This window comes from Falco punctatus (genome assembly GCF_963210335.1).
Source record: "Falco punctatus genome assembly, chromosome: 8".
NCBI classification, from domain to species: Eukaryota; Metazoa; Chordata; class Aves; order Falconiformes; family Falconidae; genus Falco; species Falco punctatus.
The window spans coordinates 5,410,901-5,431,657 of NC_137588.1; positions in this window are offsets into that span (position 1 = coordinate 5,410,901).

The window sequence follows — 20,757 nt, forward strand, 5'->3', positions numbered from 1 at the left end:
CTGACAGCTACTCCCATACACACTTTGGCAGCATCTTGGTGGAGCTGACAACTGTATTGCATGCATCTCCTTAGCCATTTATGCCTGTCAAAAACCGTGACAGGAAGGATGCAAAGAGAGACAATCCATGAATTCTATGCAATCATGGAAGAAAAGGTAAACTGCTACCAAGAACTTTGGTGTTTAGTAGTTTCTCAGAAATAAACACCAGACTAGTCTATCACAAGTTTGACTTGTGTTAAACGTTTAGACTTTGGTTGCCTGTTGTTCATGTTTGTGTGATGGCTTTTTCAAGCAACAAGGCAATTCATATATTGCTTTCTTAGGTAAAACTACGTTTCAGTGTCAGGAGGCATCTTTGTTTTTGTCATTTCATAACGTACATCCAAAGTTGGTCTTTGTTGTATGTCATAAACAAGTACTCAAACTTGTTAAGTGTACTATTTCATTTTATTTTGATTAGATAGGCTTAGCTGCAGCCTGGTTACTGCATGGAATCTCAAAGTTTTGATCTATTAAATATATATATTTATTTGTAAATTGTGGACTCTCTTACATCTTTTAACTTTCCCAAAACTATGTCTTAGCAGAATTTTATGAAAACTCTAATAAAGGTCGTTAAATCAATCACAGCAGCAAAGCAGAACACACACTAGACAAACAGAAAACATTCTGGCTGTTGAAACACGTCATCTTCAGTCTTTCAAAGGTGATTCGGAAAGCAAGTAAGATTAAGGGCACTTTAAAATTCTTTTATGGTACCACAGCAGATTCTTCATCAGAAAAACCTAAAAATTAAATATGATACAGGGCTGTTTTTTTCGTTACAAGGTTTTTCTGAAGTCAAGTATGTTTGATGAAGTCAGGGTAGATTTTGTCCAAAATCAAATTGTATCATTTTAAATGCAATGAAAATACAAGTATAGAATATATTACTCAGGAAAGGACATTTTTCAAAATCCCTTCTGCATGCAAATTTTTTCTTTAAAAAAAGTGAGACACTATAATACATGGAAAAATACTTAGTACATAGGAAGCTTCATATTTCTTCTGAGATATTTTTGACATAATCTCTATTGCAATGCTTAAATAAAAGGAATGTAGAGCAAACCTATTTTCAACTTAAATTTGATGCATAGTATTTGAAGGGAATAGAAGAAAATGAGATTTCTTTCTTCTGTTGTCATTTTTTTCCATCAATAGTGTCAACCTAGGGGTGGAATGAGAATATTATTTGAGAGGAAAAGTAGAGCAAAAATATAGGAACTGTAGCATTAGGACCTGTTCATCTCAGTTGTTAATTGGTGTGATCCCGGAGCAAAAAGAATAAAACAGTGACTTCCTCTGTAGTCTAGGTCACACAAAACCTGAAGTGGACAAATTCAGGTCATTACTGGGGGTATCATTCTTGAGTGTTGTGGAAAAGTTGAGCAAAGAACCAGGCGCACAGGAAATGAGAGTGTAACTCAAGGGAGAACAAAATCACACTTACAAACACATGCTTGCCCAGGTAACAGGGTAGCCGTTGGTCAGATCATCAGAGCAGACATTGCTCTCTTGAAGGCAACTGTATACCATCATGTTGCATGAATTTTCTCTTTTGTTTGACTGTTGACCAAAATCCCTTTTGAGACAGGATTTACTGAGAACGCATGACAGAGGTTTATATACGTTAAAAGATCTGTTACAGAGTGAGCTGAGAGAGAGGGAAGAACATGAGAAAAAAGTATTTTTTCAAGCTTGATTAAATGGAAATGCAGTCATGTTTCAAAATGTGAAGGGTTATTGACTCAAAATCACAATATTTCTTGTATTCCTTTTACATTCCCATTTATGAAAGGATTCTTGCTGGTGATTTGGTACTGTTTTCCTGCATTAGTATGTTTTACTCAGGGCTTTTTTCATCACTGTAAAAATTTAAGAACTATTACTTTAATTCAGTAGTTGGTTTGGGCTACTCAGTTTTCTCAAGGTGTCTTAATTATTGAGTTGTTAAACTCTACTCAGGGCCTGAGGAAAATAGTGTCAGACAGATGAGAAAACCAGGGTGTTGACAATGCTCAGGTGTCGGTGGTGGCGGAGGCAACCGATTGATCATTTTAAACCTGAGCATGACAGGTATCAACTAGGAATATGTCTAGAGAGGAAGGTCTTCTATGCCATACCTCATAGAGTTTCCATCCGCAAGGGGGTCACGCACTGTATTCTTGAAGCTTTTTGTAGAAGTATGTAACATTAGAGATACCGTAGCCACCATTATGAAATATTTCCAAAACAGAAAAGCAAGTTCTCATGAAGAACTTCTCACAAACTAATTATTATATTGTATACCTCACCATCTACAAAGCCAAGAGAAAGAAACAGACTTTGAGCATTTCATTCTGAAGTTTTGAGAAAGAGAATCAGCAATAGAGAATATTCATGAAGAATAAAATGTTAATATGTGGTATTTTTGCAGAGAACAAGAGTTCAAAATGCTTAATATCATTGCCTTTTTTTTTCTGAACCTGTTGTCCTTTGAAGTGCAGCAGAATGCCTACTTATGAAAGTATTTGAAATGGTTTAAGTTGCTTACTCCATGACAAAAACCTAGAACAATAAGACAGCCTAAAAGCTATCCACGCTATTAGCTTAAGACAGAAAGAATAAAAGAAAACATCACTCTATGGTCTACACTACCTATGGACTTCAGTTTTTAAAGCTGTCTAGTATTTGAAAACAATACAATAAAAAAACACTCAAGGGTGCCTAAGTAAAATTTGAAGTCTGCTGTCACTAACTTGCAAGGTTTTTTTCCTGTGGATTTCAGAGACAGTAATATTATAATGTATTAATAAAATATTTATACAAGAATAAAACCTTCAAATAGAAAAAAAAAATCTTTTTAAAGCCTTTGCTTTTAGGGCTTCTCTTAGATTAAATGTTAGGAAAGAGATTGAGCTCTCAAAGAACCTCTACTACCAGGACATAAACACTACAGCATCCATCAACAGGTAAATTGGAAACTAAAGTCTTCAAAGCCATTTAGTGAAATAGCCTGGGCAAGGCATCACAAAAAACAAGAACTGAAGCCTTTAATCAAGGCCAAATCAATATTTTATATGCATGTGTCATAGCCCAGACTTTCCTCTATTTTCCTTTGCTTTTCCATATGTAATACTTCATTCTACTTTATGCAAGATTGTATGAAGATGCATGTGCAGTTAAGGATGAGGTTTACTTCTTTGCACTAAGTATGTCTCACCAAGACTGTGATTTATATCTCTAAGACAATGTAAGTGATGCATGCATTTAGTGTGCACGTTAAAACCCCTTGGATTATTTTCCTTGTACAATGTAAAGCTGAAAAGTTACAATAGAGAAGAAATTTGGTAATACTGGTAGAAGGCTAGAGGAAGGGTACGAAGGCTGAAGACAGCACAGGGTTAATATAGAAACAAAGACCCTAATAATGGAAAAGAAATGAAGCGATGTTATATGATATGCATTTGTGATCTGTAGGAGAGGGAATAAACATTCAATTACAACCACACTTCCAACTGCAGTCTAGAGTGTAATTAATTATCTACTCTATTTCTATTCTGCAGAAATGAACTGTCTTTTCTTTTAGTCATCTGTACGTACCATCATGGATTGTTAATACTAGCAAAATCATGGCACGTTTCTTGCTTACTCATTTGTCATAGAAAAGCCAGTGTTTTTTACAGAAGTTCAACACTGTAAATAATTTTTATATATGCCCTCTGTCCTGGAATATACATGTCTGGGAGGCAGAAAGTGCCATTAATCTCCTCCAGTGGCTGTTCCATCTAAGAATACGAATCCTCAATAAATTCCAGACAATTAATTTATCTTTTTAAGTAAAACAATAGCAGTAAGCATCACTTTGGAGTTTGGGATTGATGGTTGCCAGATTCTGGTGCAGACTTCTTCAGAGCTGATGTAAGCAGGGGAACAAGCAAGGAGAACAGACCACCATCCTTTAATTGATAACTAACCCCTGAGTTAGTATCTGCAGATAGAGACTTTGAACAGACTTGTTCTAAGCTTCTTAGGTACTCTTCCTGAATTACAGGAGTGATAAATGAACTATAGAATTATTTAATTGACAATTGATATGTGTGATTTATGAACACATTCATAATTCTTAAATGCTTTCACTGGACACAAGTTCACACATTTCCATAGCTACCAGACTGTAGGACTTTTCTGTTATTCCCTGCCGAACATTTCAAACTGGAGCTTTTTTCCATTTTCTTGGTAGATATCTCACACCATTATTACTGAGTTTGTCCTTTCAGAGTAATCTTTTCTTATGCTTTAGGATGAAAAATGGCTCAGCCTGTAGACAGCTTGTAAATGGACTTCGATGCTGCAGGTAACATTCAACTCGTCTAAAAGCTAACAGTGTGTTATATAAAATAAACAGGTGCAAGGAACTTGTAGAGTCTGGAGAACACTAAAACATGTCTAACAACCCACCTATGACAGTTACCATACCAGGCTTCCTCACGTAAATATATGTGTCTGTCTTGGAAGTGTAACTCTTGCAAAAGTGAACTGTGGTCTTTCATGCCCACGTCTTCAGCAGTCCCATAGATCTGCCTTTAGTTATGGACCAGGCAATCCCCCCAGTCACCACTGTCTATCTGCCACAGGCTGAGGTTAAAAACTGGCTTCCCCTTACTGGATTCAATTAGTATTGCTGTTGAAGTTCTGTTCATAACAATGATTTTCAGATGTTTTTCATGAAAACAAAGAACGGTAAGTTAAAGGAGCAAACATTTCCTAGAATTTGGGCCATACGTGGGACTATCTCTGGAACAGCTATTGCTTAAAACTAACCTGAAACTGGTCAGGCAAAAAGCCCAGCTGACGTTTCAAAAGAAAGGCCATAGAGAGTGCATTTTAAACTGATACATCATTACATGGAGGTACGATACTTCACCTGAAACTTCAAACATTGCTATTGATGAAGCAGCATTTTAATACTGTTCAAGACAAACCCTAACTCTATCCAGAACTCCTACATCCCCCTAGCAACTATTTAACATTCAGCACATCTCAAAATGGAGTGTAAGCATCCCTTTGAAAGTAATAACAACTGTTCTAATCTGTGATGGTTATTATTATATTGCTCAAAAGTCACAGGTGCTTGTCCATTGAATAAAGAGCAAAACAGTGCACAGAACTAAGCTAATGCAACACGGTGCTGGGCAAAGCATAGTAGTATACTATAGCCATACCAAAGACCACAGCTATTTGTTTTTCTGGGTGCTGGACCTTGTAGTCTCCCTTCATATAAGGACATGAAGCGAGAAAATGTTACTTTGTTTGATTTTGGTAATGACTAATCAGTCATTAGTCTTCTGTAATAAGGTATTTCTTCAACCACCTGTTTCTTGTTAATTAATACCTAGCAAGTACATTTATCCCTGCACGCTAATACTTCCCAATACCAGCTCACAAGTGGAGCCTTACAGCCAAGTACCAACACACACTTTCACACCCCCATACGTACAGGTGGAGTGAATTTCTGGTATTCATTACTTATTTGGATACCTACATCTGTGTCACCTATCCTATCCATGTCAACAAACAGGAAAGAAAACATACTTGTTCAACCAAGCAAAAGATAGTTTCAATTTACAAAACCAGGACTGAAGTTACTAAAGTAAACATCAAAACAATAAAATGTCCATCTGCTACCAATCTTCTTTCCTGCCCATCATGTAAAATTTCTAAGGGCATGTTTTAGCTATGGAAGCAAAATGAACAATCTAGCGCTACTGTTTCCCTTTCTTTTCTCCCCACCTAATAATCAAGATTACCTTCAAAATTAGTGTGAGAAAAAGGGAAACTTTGACTAACACTGGGTTAAGATGATGACAATACTCTCTAAATAGAAATTTCTGTAAGAATCATGCATACTTTTCAGCATTCTCAAAGTCAGCAGATGTTTTCATGGAGACCATGCACAAAATACACAAAGATGACTGAAATTTCACATTTGAAATTGGTTTTCTAAATCGCTTTTTTTTCTACTTAAATACACTCTTCCCATTTCCCAAGAGAAATGATGCATTGTTTTCCTTAATGTATTTTGTCTTTTCCTTAGATGGATTTTATTCTGACTTTTCATCCTTTCATGACTTTCATGGATTAGAGCTGTCCCACTCTCTACTTTGCGCTCACTGCTCTGTCTTCTTCCCTAATTTTTGGATGGGATCTAGCAGTTGCATGGCTTCAGGGGAGTCTCTGCTTTCCTGATGGTCCAGGTTTTAGTAACAGGAGGGAACACCCCAGGGATGCAACATGTGACCGCAGTCCTAAAGACATAATATTATTTTTGTTTACCAATGAATATCTAGTTTCTATCTCTACTCTTTAAAATGTCACTTCTGCAACTAGTCTTACTACTAAATAAGGGAAGTGTGAGCAAATACGTTCTCATATTGACAACAGTTTACAAATCAACTTAAATATGTTGCTATTGCAGCGTTTTGCATGAACCCACAACTCCTTATGTCATAACCCAGCCATGCTTTATTCATAACAATCCTCTTGAAACCAAATGTTGCTACATGAGCTTTTTGCTCTACTTGCCCATTTTACCCTAAAATTTCTTACATACTCCCTACAGGAGAAGAACTCTGCTCTCTTCCCATCTTCTTACTCCTTCCATGAATTTTCCAGAACCTCCTACTCCATTTACCTTAAGTTCTCTAGTCCTTGTAAAATTTTCTGCTTCCTAGTAAGTGGACTCATCCTTCCCTACTGAAAAAAAAATGAAAATTTCAGCAATTCTTTTTTCATGTTGCACATAAGAGAACAAGAAGGATCTTAGCTAATCTTCCTAAACTTAGAATTTTTGTTCCTGTTGTATTGAAAGCTTCTTAGTTCACCCTGAAGGAAGACATCCTTTCAGAACCTTCAGCTTTTGACATTTAGAATGGCAAAGCTGTTGATATTCAGGAAAAAACTAATGTACCAATATGGCAAGTAATTTTCCATTAATGTATGGCTGACTATAATGATACAAAGCAGAAATGCCCCTGGAAATACCTCCTACCACGCCACTGCAATCTCTCTTGTCTAGCTTAATGAAGCTAAAGGATGTCTGCTAGGGCAATACAGTCATATTCACCAATGTCAGCAAATAAAATTAGCTTCCCTAAAAAGTGTATTTTCTTAATATTTGCTCCTATTTTTCCTTTAATAACTTTTCTCCCTGCTGCTGTCTCTAACAACATATTTCTGAATCATTACTTTTGTCAGTGACTTGTAAGTTGTTTTCTTTGCCTTCTTTTAATATCTTAGTTTTGCTAATTGTTCATCTGAGAACAATTCTGTGTCTTTTTGCTTTCGTTTGTTGCTGCTCACTTTTTTAAATGGTCACAAATAGTTTTATTCCTATTTTACGCCATATTCTTCTATTAGATATCATTAAATATTGACTTTTTGTCAGTCTTTTCTGATATCTTGTTTGTTCAAGGTTCCCCCACCTCCATCTTGTGCTTACACAGCATGACTGAGCCAACTTCTAAGCATCCAACACTGCATTGAGCTAATCTCTGGTGGCAGATCATAGCACCAGTCTCATGGTCAGATGACAACAAATAGGACAAAGAAAAAGATAGCCGTCACTCAGTGCATATTTATTCCAGGTAGAGATGTATACATCCACTTCTCAATTTGCTGTAGAAGACTAGCACATGCTCAACATCATACCTGAGTTGCAATGGAAGAGCTCAACTGCTTCTAAAGCTCAGCTTCACCCATCAGTTCACCTTGTTTTACAAGTATTATACATTTGTCCAAAAATCAAATTCCTGTTGATGTGCAGCCTCAAGTACCTTCTGGACAATCAGACCTCCTCACGTTCTCTGCTCATACATGAAACGCTAATGAACACTACCAATTTCCATTTTCTGTGTCTCTGAAGGGCACAAGGTGGAGGCCATTTATTTAAACTAGAACAGAAGAGAACTACAACTACTTGACAACCAACATACCGGGAAGTAAACATACAGCACAGATTAAACATTGCTATGAGGTGAATGCCAGCTTCATGGTTACAGCAAACATCTGCCTTTAATCTATATTGCTCATTAGCTGGAAGTATTGCACACTTGGGATTAGTTATAGTAAATAATGCTGAAATGGATACCACATGGATACATTTTTCTTGTATTAATGTGAGAACTGAAAGGAAACAAAACAAAGTGAAACTCCCCCAGTAAAGGCTGCTTGGCTGTAATTTGTTATGCACAAAAGGTCAAAGAAGATCATGTGATTCCTATGGTAATTTCTGATTTGCAAAAAAACATTTCGAAGGATTACTGCCCTTCACCCTTAAACACTTACTCCCTTACCTTTATGTTGAGCTGTTTGTGTGGCCTCTTCACAAGTTTATATACAGATCTTGTGTTGAAGAGAAAAACCTAGATATATAGGGTTCATATTTTCTTTTTCACTTACTTATTTGAGAGCAGGATCTTAATTACCAATTAAGACAACTGAAGAGAGCAAATTCCAACTGGGAGAGACTAAAGGGAGAGGGAAATAACAGACTAAAATTGCAGGAGCTGCTTGAATCAGCTGTAGGCTGACAGAAATCATAGGCTGGAATCACATTGTACAGTGGGGTGTTTGTTTACCTCCTCAAAAAGGAAATTACTCCAGTTTTGGCATCATCCTTGAGCTAACTGATACCACCCTTTGGTCAACAGATGCCTAAGGAATGCAAGATTGGCTTCTCGACATGAATTGCAAATGAACAATTTTCTTTGTGTTCACTTCAATGTCAATTATGTAAGTTGTTCTATTCGAATGAGTGGGATTGAGATTTTTAGTTTTAAAATCATAAATTAAGGTATGAAGAGCTCACTGTCTAACAAATTATGCCTTTGTTCTTTTCAGCCAAAAGTCTTTTCTAATCATTACTGTGACATTTTGGAGGATTTCATTAGTTTCCATCCCCTTAGAATTACTGTTTCCTAGCACACACCCCCTTTTAGTTATGTTTATCTTGGAGAACTCCTAGCATATAAATTTTACTTCTAAAGCAAATTTTAACATTATTTATAAACTCCTAAGAAATCCAGCAAGCACATACTGTTACTTCAAAAGAACTATTCAGCCTCTCCAAAGAGATAAATTTCCAGAGAAAAGTTTGGGACACAAGTCTTTAACTCCTTTCTCAGATCAAGTGTGCATCAACAGGAGAATTACAAGCATTTTAGATTTGTAATTTTATAGTCCTGTAGAAATACCTAGTTAACTAACCAGATTAACTCAATAATTAACTCACATGGGTGTTTGAAAATTAATTACTTATTGTTTAAAAACCCCACAGACATAAAGAGCAGAACTCTGCAAAACACATCAAGATCTGGGAAATCAGTAAGCAAAAAGTAACAAAGATAGAAATCCTTGCTCTTTGTGAAACAGGAGCAGAAAGTAAATCAACATCCTTCACTTTCAACCACTTGTTCCTGTGTTTCATTGCATGCTTGTAGTCTGAAATCTGTTTATGCTATATACCAGCAAGTAGGATATTGAAAGCCTCTTCCCTTCATTCACAGCTGATGAGGATAAGGAAAGCAAAAGAGTAAAACAATGTAGCCATCAATAAATGGAGCCTAGCAATTCCACATATCCACAAGCTTAGGACAGAAAGGCATTCCTATGAAAGTACGTATATAAAATAAACTGACTGAAAAAATGGAAACTGGTGGGAAAAGGAAGATAAAATAATGACAACTGGGGTAACAGATGACCCAAAGAAAGGAAGAGACAAAACCAACTGGATTTCCAGGCTGTGGGACATACTTTGCTAATGGTTTATGCATTGACTGTTTACTATCAGAGCTTACTAGAGGAAAGATCTCAACTTCAGCAAAATAAATTTATGTTTCCCTGCCTGACAGCCATTAATCCATCTCATTAAAAAGAAAAATGTATTTGAAATCAAAGCATTAACCTGCCTCGATAGTTTTCCTTGTACTAATCTTGCCTTTTATGCTGTACCCAGGCATAGTTTATTATTGTAAGCTAGGTTCTGGAATCAGATACTGAAAAGATCTAAAACATCACTTAGCATGTACCCTGCTATTTCCTTATTGTTTCCCACAGCTGTTTCTCATACTTTATCTAGTCTGAGTTTTTGAAATTGTGACCTTACAAAATAATGATGGAGAGCAAGAGAGAAGAAACATTATAGGTTAGCATGGTTTCGACAAGAAAAAATTAGACTTATGTATGTGAAGCTACATCTTCTGTGTAATTTTATATGAGAGCTCTTTATCAGCATGCACCACATATCACTGCATCTGTCTCTTCATCGTGAATCTTGCTATGCTACACAATGCCAAAGAACATGCAATTGTTAAAAGTTTATGCATTTAAAAACCGCATTCATAAAGGCACAGCTATTTTTGCAGTCTTATTACAGTTTCCTTGTTTTGGAGACATCTTCAGCATCAATACAGTTGGGAGTATTCTTTTGCAATTTTATTAAAGAGGAAGGATGGTTGATTAATGTCGCCTTATTGAAATCAACACCAGCTGGATTTTATGTCCCAGTCATAACGCATAAAGACTGTATGTGTTCAGCATACGAGCAGCAGAACTGAGAGGTCTTATATGACAAAGAAAAAAGCATTAGAAACACAACAGGGGGAAAAGAAACACGAGGGGAAAAGTGGCTTTAAAGACTGAAGTTTGAAGAAAGTTAACGTCAATAGTAGTCAAAAATACTGCTTAGGTCTGTGTATTCATTTCCAAAAGAAACTTTTAACATTTAACCAAAGTATAGCAAAACAGACACAAAGTGCACAGAATCACAAGTTTAAAGAGCCGTTTTCAGAAAAAGGAGGTTTACTTTGCTGCAAAAATATTTTTCTTAGGAAAAAGTAAAAATTCCAGAATAATGACAACCACAGTTGCAAGTCAGCAGTTTAAGTTAGAGGTACTTTGATGTCCTTAGTTTTGAAACGTTAATAAAAAAATCTAAAAAGAAATAAGTAGCCTGTATCAATCCCCATGGATGGATAAGACCTTTTCAAACTAACTTGTTATATCAAACAAAAATAGTCTTCCAACCAGCCCTGTTGAAGGAACATCTGATACCACAAAAGTAGAACCATCCAGCTAAAAACACAAAAAACAGATTTCTGTTAGAAACATTAGCCTGGGAAAAAATATATTCCCTCCTTGAAGTGTAGACTGTATATTTAGAAGAGAAAAAAAGATAAAATAATCATTTAGAGAATTCTGTCAAGATAGATTATTATTATGGGTGTTTTCCATACGTAACTTGACTTGCATTAAAACAACAGAAATAGTAAAGTGATAACCTCTGTGCAAGGATACTCCTGACCAGGAAGAAAATTTAAAAAAAAGGCAAGAAGGCATCATTTTCCTCTTTTTTTTATTATTATTTTTAAATTTGTAGCACAAAAATGTATAGGAAGGGAAATAGCAAAAGCCATTTGGTAGAAAAAAATCCAGGTTTCACATATTTATAATCTGAAGTGTTTGAAAGTTAATAGACTCAGTTGCAGTGGGTTTTTAATTGAACTCCCTGTTTAATGCCATTTACTTCTAAGAGTTAAGAAAGTTAACTGCTCTAGGAAGCTCACCTTGAAGACCAAGTCTGTACACTGTACTGTACAAAAGTACAAGTAACAGTGAATTGAAGTGGTAGTATTCCATCGCATTATCTTAACATTTGTTACTAACTGGGACAAAATGTATTCCCATTATGACTCTTAGTTTGATTTTGTGCCCTGCAACAAACTGCAGATAATGAGACTGTCATTCAGAGTGGTGTTCAATTGTGGGGTAACAGAGCAAGCAAGAGAAGAATCCTTAGGACAATAAAATGTGAGCACACTGAGGAATAATAGCCTTTGAATTTTTAATTGAATGTATTGAAAGCACTACAGACTAGATAAGGGCATGCTGGAAGCACCTGGCAATTCTCTGTGAACATGTGTATGACTGCACAAATACAAGTTGCTCTATACATTTTTGGATTTGATTTAGGATTAGAACTAAAAAAGTCCACTGAAATTCCTAATAATTTACAAAAGGCATTGGTGTAATAAAATTACAAGTTTTACCTTTTTATAAAACCTGGTGATCAATATAAGTTAATGTAAAAGGGGGCTGTTTGCATTTAAAAATTAGTAAACAGCATTCAGTAAATTCCCTGCATTATTCACAGTTCAAAGACTGCAAGATTAGGTAAGCGCAAAAGAAATTCTGCCCTTAATTTTTTGGCAGCAGCGCTGAATCCTAAAATTGATATTTTTTAGAAGGACACCAACTGGACTTCATTCCTCATTCCAGATGTGTTTGCAGATGGAAAACAACCCTCCCCTTTCCAGTCCTATGAGAGGTAAAGAATATAAACCACACTATTTAAAAAAAACCTTTTAAGTGCTGATTAAAAATTAACTTAAACTAGAAAATCAGAAACTTGGGTAGATCGTTTGCATAAGGGGGTTCAACCATTTTCTAGTAAAGCATATTTTTTGTGAAAAAGAAAATAATCCAATTAGAAAGAAACATCAACACATTACCTGTACAACTGAGCTGATCACTTGGTTATGTTCTGTAAGTAAAGAGTCTTCTTCCTTTGTGATTATATTTGAGTGTCCTGATGAACAAAACAGATGCAATAGGTTGTTTTTCCTGCTTTACAAAATGGAAGCCAGGCAAAAACTTGCCTTGAGGCAGGCCTTAGGGAAAAAATGCCTGCAGATAAAGGTCTGTCTTCTCTTCAGCTTGGCATCAGGAGAAAGTCAGTGCATTTAATAGTATTAAAATCTACTACTGCACCTCAGAGTGCAAAACATCTTAAAACACATCAGAAGGTCCGGAGCACAGATGAGGTCATGGCCCTTTTCATTACATGATTGCAGAATAGACTGGCTATTCCTTGAAAGGCAACTGCACCATGTATAAAGCTCATTTGAATTATACTTCCACCACTGTGAAACTGATTAAGGCCACGCTTAACTTCAGCAACATGTGCTGTAAATTTGCATACAAAATGCATTCACTATTATGCATTTCTTAAAGTGCATCTTCCTCTTTTCTCTAAATTTCATGCAAATAGAAGTTTCTGTGTTAATTTTAGATCATTGTTGTGCAGGCTGCGAAATGTGTCTTAATATTTTATCATCTAGAATTATTCACTTAGTATCATAGTCATAAAATAGATTTTTTTTTTCTAGTGCTCAAATTATATTCACCAATTGTTGTATTAGCATAGCTTCCAGAGATCAAGAAATAAGGAATGAGGGAGAAAGTTTGCACATTCTGATATACACAGTTAGAAAATTGAATGCGCTTCTGAAATGCAAAATTGCAGACTATTTTTATAATGCAAAAACGTCCCACGTTAATCTTACTCTGATGCCCAACTAGTGTGATCATTTCTAATCATTTTATATTTCTAATCACATCAATAACTGTCTGTCATACAACTGAACTCCAAAAAGTCCTATTGCAAGTCACTTCCAAATTGTGCACAGCAAATGTTACCAGGAGTTAAAATACTGATTCCTCCCTCACCTGAACTGCTTTTCAAGTTCTCATTTATAAGTCACTAGCAGTTGTTAGAGCACTTCTACTTCCACAATAGGAAGACTTCAGAGAAACTTAAGCACGGTGAAGTACAGATGAATTCTCAAGAAGCAGTTCAACAGGATGATGGGGTGGTACAAAAGCAGAAGATAAGCCAATTAGATTATCTGCTCAGTGAACCCACCTTTTCAGACTTGTTTGATGAGCCTTTGCCAGGGAAGGTTCATATTCTGTATCCTGTTGGTAATCTACTGAAAGCCTGAAGAACAACAGTCGGTCTGGGTAATTGCTTGCTTTATTTCTCTCTAGGCCAGAGAACTGAAGCAAGCAGTCTACACAGTGTCAAAGTGAAAATCCTGCATGCAAAATTACTGTTATTAACTTGATTAATACGTGAAAACAGAACTTATTCATCTGCTTATTGTAGGAGGTGCCATCTCCCAACTGCTAATCAATTTGTGTAGAAGTTGTTTACCTGTCTCTGAGAATTGGCAGAATACTTTCATTACAAATTCACAGCAAAGAAGTAGCAAGCCTTTTTTAAGATAATTACTAATCTAGTGGCACACCTTGCTGTGAATTAACCTCATTAGCCTCTCAAGGGTAGTCTTAGTAGGCACTTGACACCAAAACAAGAGTGTTTCCATGCCTCTCAAATTTATCTCACCTCATATCAAATCCAATGATAGTAAAAATAAAACCCATCAATCAGGCATGATACAACAATAAGGAACTGGTGTCTGGATAATGTGATTTTTCTACATCACTAAGTTCTTAATGGGAAAAAAAAATCTTCTGCCTTCTTACACACTGGAGAAAGAACTGGATATGGTTGTTCAACACATGGACTGATTTTACTCATTTAGCAAATTGTTAAACAGGCAATTTATCTATTGATGCATACTCCTGTCATGCAGTAATCTAAATTATGTTTGTTATTCATGGTTGGAACTGTTGCTTAAAATACTGCATCCTGTTGTTGCAAACAAGATTTAGAGCCAGTAAAATGCTTCCTCCCTCATGTTATAAACCTGTCCCTTTTGGAACAAGCATTAGACTTATTCAGATCTCTTAATCCCAGTAGAAAGAGAAAGCCTACATCCAACAGCACAGGAAAAGAAAGCACACAAGAAACAACCTCTGCTTTGAAGGACATTGCTGGAAAAGACAACACTGTATTGACTTTTCTTAATGAATTCCAAGGAAAATATTCATGCCTCTGTAGCCTATCTAATATTCCCCGATACATCAACTTGTGGTTTAGATATTCTTCCCCCCATTGCTTGGCATTTGTTATTACACCAGACTCTGAAAAGTAAAGCCTACTACAGAGCAGAGATGGAATAACTCTGATTCAGTACAAAACCGAAATAAACACAGACAATTCTTTCTGATATGGGCATGATCACTGCTCAGATCTCTGACATTGGTTCTGTATAACTTGAAACAAATAGAGATGAGATTAATTTATTAATTTTTTTTTAGGTTTTAAAATAAGTGATATTAACTAGCTGGGAAAGATGCCAAGATATTCCTTCTTTAAACCTGAAAAAAACAAACCCCATAGTCCTCCCTGCTTTCCAGGTTATTTACTTGAGAGCTATAAACCAAATTAAGAGCCCAAGAGAAAAATACTAGGGGAATTTGAGAAGACTGATCAAACTGCTATTGTTGTAGTTCCAAACAGAATCCAGAGATTTTTTTCAGAGTACATCAAGATACCATGTAAACAAAACCCATACCATGAGTATCTCATGGACTGAAGGGAAAGAAAAAAGTACAGCTAACTATAGAGAGAAGGAAGTATCTTTCCTAAGGCAGATTTTTCTTACAGAAATAGTCACTTTTCCTTTTGTCTCTTGAAAAAATTCATACATATGACATGAAGAAATAAAGGGCAGCTGTCTTTGATAATTCTTCTGTGGAAGAAAATGATAGAATTTCAATAAGGAAACAGATCTGCTAGCTACATCATAATGGATTCAGAAACGTCTAATTTCACTTTACCCAGAATTTCAGTCAATGAAATATGCTAGCTAATCCAGCCAAAATACAGATAATGTTTAGTTGCATGGAGTCCTCCCAACGTACTTCTGCTTTTTTTTTTTTCTTCCTTCTTTTTTAATTAAAAGAGAAAGGTCTGGTTGTTTTGGTTGGGATTTTTTTTTTCTTTTTTTTTTTTTTTTTTTTTTTTTGCCAATTGGCATTGTCCTTCCTGAAGAAAACATTCTCCTTGAAGAGCTTGTAAAAAACCACATTATTGAGGAAGGTGGGTAGGGGGAATGTATTTCTCATTTGACATCCTTTCTAGATTAGATCAAGACCTTGATACCTACTGTAGTCAATCTTGAAAAAGAGGAAGAAAACAGACTGAAAAACAGAGTTGCTTACAGAGATGACTGTACACTCATATTGGGACACAGTGTCCTCTAAGGAAGACAGTTCTTTTCCAAAATGTAATATTTTACTGAAGGAAAAGTATTCATCACTGCCTACATGCCTTGTTTAGTGTTTACGCTAGAGGAGCCTGATCTGTGCCCTCCTTTCTTTTGCACATTATTAGCCACTCACACTTCTGCTTTGGTCTAAATTGTGAGTATTTTAGATAAAATACTATGTGAGCAGTGCAAGTCTTGAAACCTGACATACCATATGGATATCATATGCAACCTCCTCAATGTGTTTTCTTGCACTGTGGTTAAACTCATAGCTTTTCCTGTACCTGAGGTTTCTCCCATCTGTCATTGCAGACGTTTGTTGTAGTGAGGCTAATACAGCTAAAAGGTGTTTTCAAGTCTTGTCAGAGAACTAGAAAATGTCAAAACATGAAGATTCCTTGGATATTTAATCCAACTGAAACTACAAGCATCTTGATTCAGACTATGAACCATTTCACTTGCTTGTGAGAAACCATTCTTTTCAAAACAGTGTGAAAAGTTAATTAGTTGTGGTATACCTTTTTCTGGAATTATTACAGCTTTCCTTGGGTCAAATCCTGGCCCCAGCACGATTAAGTGAGCTAAATACTGAGAATTTAGATAGGAAAAAAGTATCAAAGGCCCTTCCTTGCTCCATGGCAACTGCCATTAATTGTACCAATTCATACAAAGATAAATTGTGACTTGACCAACTCCTGTGGCCCTTCTGGGTTTGTCTTATAGTTGGCAGAGACTCAGCTGCTTAAGAACTCTTCCCCCGATCCTTCTTAACCCAATCAGCCTGCCCCAGCTATTATACCTTCCATCATGTGCTGGGTAGTAAACTGTATTCATCCACTCACCAATATTCCTCTTCCTCTGGGAGACTCTGAACTGTTCCCTCTGTTTTAATTTTTCCTTCATGATTACTGGGAAGAAATCTCTCCCTAATTCATAAAAAGTGTTCTTGTAAGTCATCACACTTTGCTTAATAGTTTGGCTGGCTATCTGCTGTCATGTTGAAAAGAGCCTCTAGCTGCAGGTTATTCCTTCTCCTTTAAGGATCCAGATGATAAACATCACTTTTGTGTTTGCTATTCTGAACTATTCCCTATCATCAGCTCTTCATTATCACTAGCGAACTTCTCAAACACTTTAATGAAGTTTTCATTAAGTCTGTGCACACAGACACTTTAAAAACATCTCTAGAAACCTGAAAAATGCAGAATGTAGTTCTGTAGTCATTTATTTCTAGTCCAGTAATTTAATCACTGTACAGTGGAAAGCAGTGATATTTTACAGTGATAAATATCAATTCAAGATACAAAATAAGGCCTAGTAGGAGCTAACATTTTTATTTACACAGGGAGAAAAATCATATCCATTCTTCCTTGCCAAATAAATACTTCTCAAATACTTTATATTAGAACATATTAGCTCCAGAATGAGTTCTGGAAACCAAACTGTTTAGCTTCATTTGTCAAGCTCTGGTTGCAATTTAGGAGAGTATGTGATGGGCCAGGGGTTTTATTCCTTTAGAAAACTGAAACAACTGCAGAATTTAATTTTGTTACATATATTCTATATTCAGAGGAGTGCTTGAAGTAACCAAATAATAGAAATTTGGAAACATTTTGGGGAATGTTTTGTGATGGTACTCTAATTCTGAAAGTGAAAATATTACAGGAGTTTGAGTTGAAAATAATCTGCTAGAGAACCTAGAAAACCGATTAACAAAAAGTGTCTGCTCTTCTGGCCAGTGTGGATTGCAATCTTTCATCCTCATATGCTGTTAAACTACAGAGATTCTGGCTGATACCAGAAGAAAGTGAACCATCCTCTTCTTTCACAATATAAAAATTATAATGGATAGTAGATGTTACAGAATATATTCATATTAAACTCATTTTTTGCTAGGTCAAAATATATTAAAAGAATTATTTATCACTAACAGTAAGAATGAGACAAATACTACAAAATCAATGAAGCTGAAGTAGAAAGCTTCGGTTCCCATAGACTTTGTGTTCAGACAGTAGGCTGATGCATTGAAACTCAGCATAAACATGTAGGGCCTAGAACAACTTGTAAACTAGTTAAACTTGGGCTTTTTCATCTTTATTTATAGAAGAGTTGTTCTTTAGACTTACAGAATCTACAAAAAAATGTTTTCCTCAACTGAAGTCCAATTAAAGGACATACTAGCTTGATTAGGAGTAAGCGCTGTTGGAAGACAACATGAGAAAGAGCACAGTTTTTTTCCACAATGCAAGGTGACATGAAATGTTTTTCACACACCAAAAGTACATCCAATACACTAACTACTGTGCCCTCTGCTCCATTATTTTTCACCTGTCTATATATCTCTTCCAGGGAAATAAAAATACAAAGCTCTTTCCTACAGTTGTGTTGTTCCTATGAAAGTGAAAATCCCTCTTCCCTTCCTAAAAGTGTTACCATATTGTGCTACAGAGCCAAAGTACAGATTTTCAACTTTATCTCATTAGCAGACCATAGAATTCCCCCAAAACTGAAGAAGAAATGAGAAATTAATACTTTCATACAGCGTTTAAAGCTATACAATTTCAAATGCAAAATATTAACTGCATAACAGCTTGTCTAGATTTGGGTTGTATGTTTTGTTTAATCATCTTACTGCAAGGTTTGCATGCAAACTTTTTCCACTTGGGTTTACTTTCTTAACTGCTACAGGTCATCGGAAGGAAGCCAAGTAATGCCAAGGAACTAAACTGTTTAATTTTTCTGTTTAAAATAGTTTTTTAAAGTTTTGAATATAATGACCTTGCTCTTTTGCCTTCATTTTGCAGAAGGACATGCAAAGTCTAGTCTTTGAAAGAAGCCAAATGCTGCAAACAAGTGTTTAAATAGCTTTTTGAATGACATGTATCAAAGTCAAGGAAATTTGAATGGAAAGCTTCAGACTGTTAAGCGATGGCCTATGAACACCCAATACAAATATTTGAGTAGGCTTTATACAATGGCAATATCACCTCGAGATCAAGAGATCCCCCCCAAACTATAAGTTAACATTGCTAATTGTAAAATGTTCCGCTACACAAAGTTAATTAAGATGACATACCCGTCCTGTGTAAATGTTCTCTTGCTCTTCTAAGTCCAGTCATGACATTTTGTCCTACGTTTGTTCATGTGAGAAGAAATGACCATCAGAACAACAGATATTCACAACAAAACTACAGTAGACTAATTGAGGTTACATTTCTTACACAGCTCAGCTTCAGACATTATGAGGGTCAGGCTTCCGATACCTACTCTCCTCCTCTTTACATTAAAAGTTTTATTAGTTTTATAGTATATGGGACATTATACATGGTTCTTTCTTAGCAAAAGCACATTGCTTTACTTGTATTCCTTGCATTTGGTCAATTTTACATAGCAGATATTCTGAAGAACCAGCAAATAAATCTGATAAGCTTAAAAGAATAATTAGAAAGAGATAAACACATAATTCAGTATTTAGAACCTCTGCTGTCAGAGAATCAAAATGCAGTTCTCTCAGACATTTCTTATACACAGTTGTTCCTCTTGTACTTGTCTTTATGGTTGCTAATATCCTATTGAGTTGACGTCACCTTATAAAGGTATCAGGTTTTGGTCAGTTTCGGTTTGGCTGTAGCTATTGTTGGTGCATGGGCTATTGTTGGTGCATGGGCAGCGTGCGGTGCTGGTCCGGACCATATGCTCCAGTGACCACCTGGCTTTGAGAAAGGCGTGCTTAGCACTGCGCCTCACAGTCCAAGGCCTTGGATCATTCAGAGCAGGGGTCCTGCTGGCACAGACCACGGTCTTCTGCCAGCCTGCACATGGGGCATCCATTGGAAGGAAGCCCAGGTCTTGCACTGGAGCACAGGTGGGTCAGGATTTAACATTTGTGATAGCAGCAGCTATAATTGAACCCAGTTTGGCCAGCCCTTTCAAATGAATTTGCCAATATGGCCTACTATAGCAGTCTAATCAAGATCAAAAGGCTTTGAATATCTAAAAGGCTAGACTGTATTTCTGTATAGTCTAGGATAATTAACTTATTAAATAGAAAAATAATTAATGAAGGAAGACAGCATAGAAATAGGGTGAGAAAGGAACTGTTTTTCAAACCATTGCCTTTACAGTGCACATCTGTGCTTCCAGCCTTTGTTTCAACTGACTGAGCTGCAGCAAACACCATCGAAGTGCCCTTGGGTCCCTAGGTGGTGCCTTCAGATTTTTAGTCCTGCCCAGCTGCTTATCCTCTGCAGAGCTGCAGCTCACCAGTTTAACTCCCCTTTACAGCCTCCTCAAGCCTGCCTCCAAGCCTCTCCCCCCCCTCCTCGCTTTACCCTTCCAGCCCCAGAGTATATACCAGGCATATAGCTGAGAGCACACAAAACTATTTGTATCTATCATAACAGTGTAAAAACAGCTGTTAGAGATGTTAAGCTCTTGGGGGCAGAGAGGGGTGCTAGAAGGAAGAATATTGTTGCTGCTGTCAGCATTGCAGAAGTTATTAAGCATAATAACTTCTTTCTGATAAAAGCTTTGAAAAGCAAATATGTGAGATGTCATTTGGCAAAGAAATAGCAATGAAATCTTAATCTACATTCATATTGTGGTACCTGACTGAACTGAAAATGGGATAGTGGAATCCAGAGAGGGATATTGCCTGATGGAGACTATGCAATTCCTGAACTCCCTGGTGCAGGAAGTCTTGGGGGTAACCCAAGAGGTG